We start from the raw sequence: 7,144 nt of genomic DNA, 5'->3' as shown, positions 1-7,144 counted from the left end.
TTATTGTGAATACCAAAATGTATTTAAAATTGTATTTTGGGTTTAATAAATATCTTAAAAAAAAAAGCACTCGTTCTCGTCCGATCACGAAAGTTAAGCAGCGCCGGGCACGGATAGAGGTACTTGGATGGGTGACCGCCTGGGAACTCCGTGTGTGTTGGCTTTTTTTATTTACCCAATCTCTTTTACTTTCCTTAATAATCAACTTTTAATAATCTATAACCTAAGCATGGAGGAAAAGAAATGTTTTGGTATTACACGACTATTACCACACATTATATCATTCTGATTTTTGCACACACTTATGTTTCTTTAAATATTCTATTTTTTTGGACATCAAAAACAAATAAGAAAACTAGCTATTTCAGCCAACGATTATACCGCTATAAACATAAACATTTCGCTTAAATCGTAGTGCTCAAGGCAGTGAATCGAAACCTCCCATAAACAGAGCAATCTAGAGAAAAGTACTACTGCAAAAATCGGCCAAAAACTTTCTTAGCAACACAAGGCTCCCAAAAGACGCGGAAACTCAACCCTCCGCCAAACCTGGTGGAACAGAAACGAAAGAGCAGAAAGCGTTCCAGGAAGAAGAAAGCAAAGAAGAGAGCACAACAGGAGACGCGAACAAAAAGAAACGAATTCATGAATTCGGCAGAAAGCTCCCTGTTATCAGCAATACCAACGAAGAATAGATTCCACGTATTACAATCACAAGAATTCAGCATATCTTAGACATAGTAACACTCTCAAATAAAAACAATAAAAGAATCCACAAGACCAAACTCTACTTTAGAACTGATAAGGAAAAAGAACAAAAACATAGAAATTAAACCAATCTCCAGCGATAACGCTACCGAGAAGCCAGACACAACCCGGACAGGCCAGTAGCTTCTACAAGGAAGAACGCTGACACCACAGCCCCCACAAATAAAGACAAACCGCCTACCACCAATACACATCACCCACCAAGACACGAAGGAGACAGTGGAACTCATTGAAGAGACTCTAAATACAAAGTTATTCCACATTAAACGAATACACGCAGATAAACATGTGCTATTCCTACGAAGTATATCAGACTTTAACAAAGCGAAAGAAATCCTAATTGCAGTTAAAACAGCATTTTACGTATATACACCCAAATCGGAGAAGCACCACACGGTCTCACTAAAGGTTTTAAACAATAACTTCTCCGAGACAGAGATAGTAGCAGAGTTGCAAGCACTACAGATATCGGACGTCCAATTGACAAAAGATTGGCGCTCCTCAACAAAAAGATCAATAGAGAACAATGTATTGCTCCCAATTTACATAATCGAAGTATCCCCACAAAGCAATTTTATATTAGTAACCTACTCTAAAAATGAACCGTCTAAATGACTTTAGGGTAAAATGGGAAAAAGTCAGAAAAAATGCAATTTTTTCCGCGACGCAATGTCACAAATGTAAACTGCATGGAGCCGCACGAACCAAGCGAGTGCAAAATCAAAAAGGTAGACGCGGTAAACAAAGACAAAGTGCACTGCATGAATTGTAAAAACTACGGATATCCTGCTTTGTGTAAAGGATACCCAAAACTCGTTGAACTTTGCAAAAAAACTTTGCGAAAATATCAACAAATGCAAAGAATTAAAAACAAACGCATTGCTGAAATAAGTTGCAAATTCATCCCGTAGTTCTCAGACATCCTAAGACAAGGAATAAGCCGAAACAAAGTCTCCGAAAACCGACCAGATCAAACTATACTGTTTAGACGTAAATTAATTGAGCTCGGTGCACTAGAAAGAGAACGCGGCGAAAGATTTCAATTAAGAGAACAAGCAAATGAAGGGGATTTCATTTCCCACAAAAATTGTGTAAAATACTTAGGCGTAAATATACACGACAAACTAAACTTCAAACAGCACATCGAAATTCAACTTACCAGAGCAAGCAAAGCGTTCTGAAAAGCAAAAAGATTATTCTATCCCAAACATCTGAACAACAGAGTAAAAGTCCTCTGTTACCAAGCATTAGTTAGACCGATCATAACCTACGGCTGTTTAATATATATGTCGGAGATGAAAGGACACCGGAGCCTTCCCTTTGGAACTTTGGGAAAATCCCTTAACACTGTAATTTAGATTCTACCATAGCCGTAATTAAGCAATTGTCGTCATTCAATCCGATTGTATTTGTTCGAGATTCGTGATAATGAGCTTGGGCTCGAGGCGACAACCAATCGCCTGTCACGTAAACTTGAAGATTGGATGATAAAATAAAACAGCTGAGTTGTAACACAACTATTAATTTTGTTTTAATTATACTTTGTTATGAATTCAGCAATCACAATGGAATACACACTGAATTAACACACATAAATCACAATTCACTACAACCACGTTATGTAAAACCTAGTTACACTGATACGTTAAGTACGCAACTGATTTAAGGGTAGAAACTCGGTAAAAAGATATGTTGACTAATCTAAGGATACAGAATAAGTGAAGTTTTACTGACGATACTGTGTCTGAGGAAAGCTAGGGTGGGTGTGTCTAAGGACACGGGACTATCGGATTTGTTGATGACAATTTTGGTTAGGGTAGTGAGGGCAGTAGACACCGCTTCCGATTGGATAATAAGAAGGTTGGTGGACCAGGAAGGGTTTTAGCCGCCCTCGTGAGAAAGTTGCTAACGGAACATACCAGACGTGAGGAAAACTAACTTTCCGTGTTAATCCGTAGTAAACAATAAACGTAAAAGGAAACCTAGGACAAGAGATACTCGCTTGGTCTGAAGGACCTTAACTATGAAAATTCCAAGACCCCTGGTGAGTACTTAAGACTATTGAGGGTACGCGCCAAGGATGTACAGACATCTGGGCGCCATCCTGCCCGCGATGTGTGACATGGTCTCTGATGTGAATTGACGTTACATCCCCCCTCCTTAGATTGATTTTGGTCCTCCAAAATCTTAGTGTTTCTTCAAGATTGTTTTATGGACGCTAATTGGTTAAAAGTATACTTTTCTTCTTTGTCTTGATCCTTTATGGAAAAAAAAATTTTTTTATCGGGTTCTTGAAAAAATTCATCACGATATACACGCATACATACACATACAAATTCCGTTCTCTCTGGTATGTACAACTAGAGAATACATAACACAGCTACTACTTATATGCGTACAAGTAACCGATTTTACAGGAAATGTACAGGAGGTGAACGGTGATATTTCATGCTTACGTTCCTTTTAGGGCTTAAGTGAACATGACGTCTGGTTCTATACTCGTTGGAAGGTGTCTTTTCAATTCACTACTGAATTGATATATTTTAGATAGAATAATAAACTCAATCTACAAAAGTACTAGAGAAACTGTGATCATTACAAAATTATAAACAAATTTATAAGAGCTGAAACATACACGTAGAAATTAATAGAAACCTGTAGGAAATAAAAAAAGAAGTAAAATACATTTGGTCGTAAAAATGCACGCTTCATGCTGGAGTGAGACATTCTCAATATATCCTTACTATAGTTATCGTATAATGAAAGAGAAAAAAAATAAATTTGGACAATAGGATCAATAATTATATTAATCGCAAAATCAGTAAACAAATAATTGGTAAGCACTATCGTGCTGCATTCTTTGATATCGATCACGAAATTTTCATTTCTTTTCTTAGAAATAAAGTGACCACATAAGGAAATACCTTAATGTCGCTTTATCTCCTATAATATTGCGTTTACAGATTCGCTATATAAGTATGCATAAGCTAATTTGTCCTGATATATAGAAGTATCGTTAAGAAGTATAACGTTTAACTTGGCTACCTATAAAGAAGGTGAAGACCGTCCTGGAAAGTAAGGTTTAATACGCTTACCACGTATTTTCCTAATCGAGTCATTTACTATTATTTCATAATAAGGGGTTTTTAGTTTTTCAATGGTGTATGATCCTAGCCATTCAGTATCTAACTTGCGTTCTTTATGATCGTTATGAACTAATACTGAATCTCCTACTCTAAAAATAGATTGAGGTTTAATAATTTTTCTTCTTTGATCTGTTTGATATCTTTGTTTACTCTTTATTAGGGTTTCTCTGGCTTTAAGTAGTTTGGCATCCCATTCTCGTTTCCTGAAGCTAACTTCATCAGCGTATGTTCTTTGGGGATTTTGGGATATGGTAGAGGAGAGATTGGCCTCATGTCCAAATGTTAGTTCGAAAGGGGTACATCCAGTGGCATCATGAATCATAGTGTTATATGCTAGACACACAAAATTTAGGTTTTGATCCTATTCTGTTTCATTGTCGTTTTGTATAGCTTTTAACATGTCGGATATTACAGCATGTGTTCGTTCTAGCCTTCCGTTAGATTGTGCATGGAATGAGGTGGTTTTTATGTGTTTGATTCTAAAAAATCTTCGTATCGTTGCATTAGTTCGCTAATAATATTTTGTCCCCTGTCAGTTAATATACGTTTGGGTGAGGAGAATATATAAATGTAATGCTTCAGTAAAGCATTCCAGACTGATTAGGTCTGTTGTGTTTTTAAGGGTACAAGTATTAAATATTTGGTTGATTCATCATGTATAGAGAGAATGTATTGATTTAATATCTTGGTCTTTTTCAACGGACCTATCAAATCCATAGCGATTTTGTCGTAAGGTTCTAATGGGATGTCAGTTATTTGTGGTTCTTCCTTTCCTCTTATCCGAGTAGTCTTTGATGTTTGACATGTCGCGCAAGTTTCTATTCTAGTTTTTATTCTGTCCATTAGGGATTTTACATTTGTCTCTGATTCTGTCGTACGTCTTTTGTATTCCGTGATGTCCTATTAAGTCATGATTTTCTTTTAGTATTTATTCTATCTCTTCTTCTCTTAAACTCTGTATTGGTTCGTAAGCAAATTCTATGTTGTCGCGTTGGTCATTGAAAAATAAAAGAAGTTTTTTTATGTGTGCTTTGTCTTGTGCGTTTAAGTTGTTGTCTCCTGTTCCTATCTTTCTATTTGTTTTAAGTATGTTTGATATTTTCTGTAACCATACGGTTTCGTTATATGGGCCTAGATATGTTTTTGTCAATTGGAAAAAGTTGTCTTTGTTAGATGTTAGTTTCAATAATTTTGGTATCTCTTCCGATTCTTCCCAGTCTCTGAATCGTATTAATAAAACGTCAGTTTGTGTCATCGCGTGTACTCTGGATAGGGCGTCAGTGTCACGTAATAAATGACGAGGTGTTATAAAAAAAAGGCGAATGAGCAATAGCCCATTCGTATGCTTTATTAATACAATTCAATTGTAGAATACAGACTGACTAACTGACTAAAGGACTGGGGGTTTTATATCTTCATTATGATTCACATACCTTATGAGTGGGAGTTCGGTTATTGTTTATTTTTATCGCTATCGCATGACTAAGTGTTATCGACATATCCGGAGGTCGGCAGATGTCTGACTTTTGGGTGACGTCAATGAGGTAGATTTTAGCGAAAACAAAGCGAAAAATGTCATTTTACATTTTCGACCTCATTTTCATCGCGCGCAGGGAATCATCGCCCTTCGGTTTGTATCATAATTTTCAGCACATGTATTTTTGCATTCTTTCAAACGACATACGTATATATAATACTTGTACATTCTCTAATTTCGAATATTGAATACATGTAACATTACCGGATGATATAAACAGAGCAATATATAAGTAAGCGTGTATGCAAGAATGATACAACGTATGGTGACAATCGTTTAATGCTGAAAAGATATTTTCTTGATGTATACGACCATAGCTTATTAACATTTAGCCAACCGCGTGCGCCAGAGCCAGCTATACGCTGTCCACCGTGCGTTTTTCTAAGTAACGAGGACTAATATTCACTAATATCTCAAAAACAAAGAAGTCTAAAATTATTTAAGTGGTCAATTATATTTTGTAGTAATGATTTTGTTTAACGATTTCACATATTATTTATACAAAACATCAAATTAAAAGTATATATTAAAAGTATAAAAAAATATAGGTAAAATTAAAAACATTAAAGATGACTAAAGATAAATGACACGACTTGAACGTGAAGTTAAAAATTCATAATGCATTTTAATATTTTTTTATAGTGTGATATCGTTCGACTATAACTTTATTTAGTCATAACTGATAGTGTAACTTTTCAATTAATTTTAAGACCACTAAATTGGTGTATTTTATGACATATTGCACTTAATAAAAGCAGAAAAAGAGTCGCAATTAATTGGGAATAATTCCAGGTAAACAATAACTGATAATAACAATAACAACGAAAAAGAAAACGCTTTACTAAAGTCAAAAAGGGAGATCTCCCCGTACGGTCACACAGCGATGTTCTTCACAGAGGGGAGATCCGATGGCTCGCTTGGCTAAATGTTAAGAAAAGTAAAAAGAGAGCCAACACCACACGGAATTCCCAAGCGGTCACCCATCTAAGTACTAACCGTGCCCAGCGCTGCTTGACTTTCGTGATCGGACGAGAACGAGTATTTTCAACGCGGTATGGGCGTTGGCTGAAGTAATCAGTTTTGTTATTTCATGTTATCCAATAGATAAAACATATAGGGGCACATGATTTACAGAACAATTCAAGTCATGTTGTTGTTTTGCCTCGAAGTATCAAGACCGTTAGGTTACAAGTAATGTAAGAACAAACAAACTCCGGGCAAAAGAATGTCGCCGCTACATACAACCGTCAAACGTAGACGAATTCGAATTTTCCGGTTTTCCCTCGACCAGTATAAATAAACGGACGCGATCGCAAGGAAAGAAGTTACAGTCAGTTGTCGATCAGTTATCAACCAGTCATCAGCGATCTAATTAACGAGTCAATAACGATCCTATTTTACGACTTATACACTGCCTTAGCGAATCGGTTAGTACGAGCGTCTTTGCGAGCATTATCTGTATACTAATTTATCATTTTAAATATATTCGACGGTTTCAACAACGAGCAATCTCGCACATTAAACCTCACCAACCGCCCTCTACAGATAAACCTCTACAAATATTTAAAAAAATACGTGTGATATACGTAGCACTATTTTTAATTTCCTAAGCTATGAGTTTTTTGTCAGAATAATTGACGGATTTTAACGGTCCGAGCGATCGAGCACCACCCTTACCCAATAACATCGAAGC

The 7,144-nt window shown here is 36.2% G+C and overlaps 1 non-coding gene across 1 annotated transcript; it reads right to left on the bottom strand.

Annotated features, from left to right (window-relative positions):
* Window positions 1-6,398: 6,398 nt before the first annotated feature.
* LOC117160799 (5S ribosomal RNA) lies at window positions 6,399-6,517 on the bottom strand. The gene has a single exon (XR_004464888.1). It is a non-coding gene; the product is annotated as a 5S ribosomal RNA (ribosomal RNA).
* Window positions 6,518-7,144: the final 627 nt, after the last annotated feature.

The sequence above is a fragment of the Bombus vancouverensis genome, chromosome 11 (genome assembly GCF_051014615.1).
Source record: "Bombus vancouverensis nearcticus chromosome 11, iyBomVanc1_principal, whole genome shotgun sequence".
NCBI lineage: Eukaryota > Metazoa > Arthropoda > Insecta > Hymenoptera > Apidae > Bombus > Bombus vancouverensis.
The sequence above is the reverse complement of the archived record's forward strand: the minus strand, read 5'-3'. Positions and strand labels throughout refer to the sequence as shown.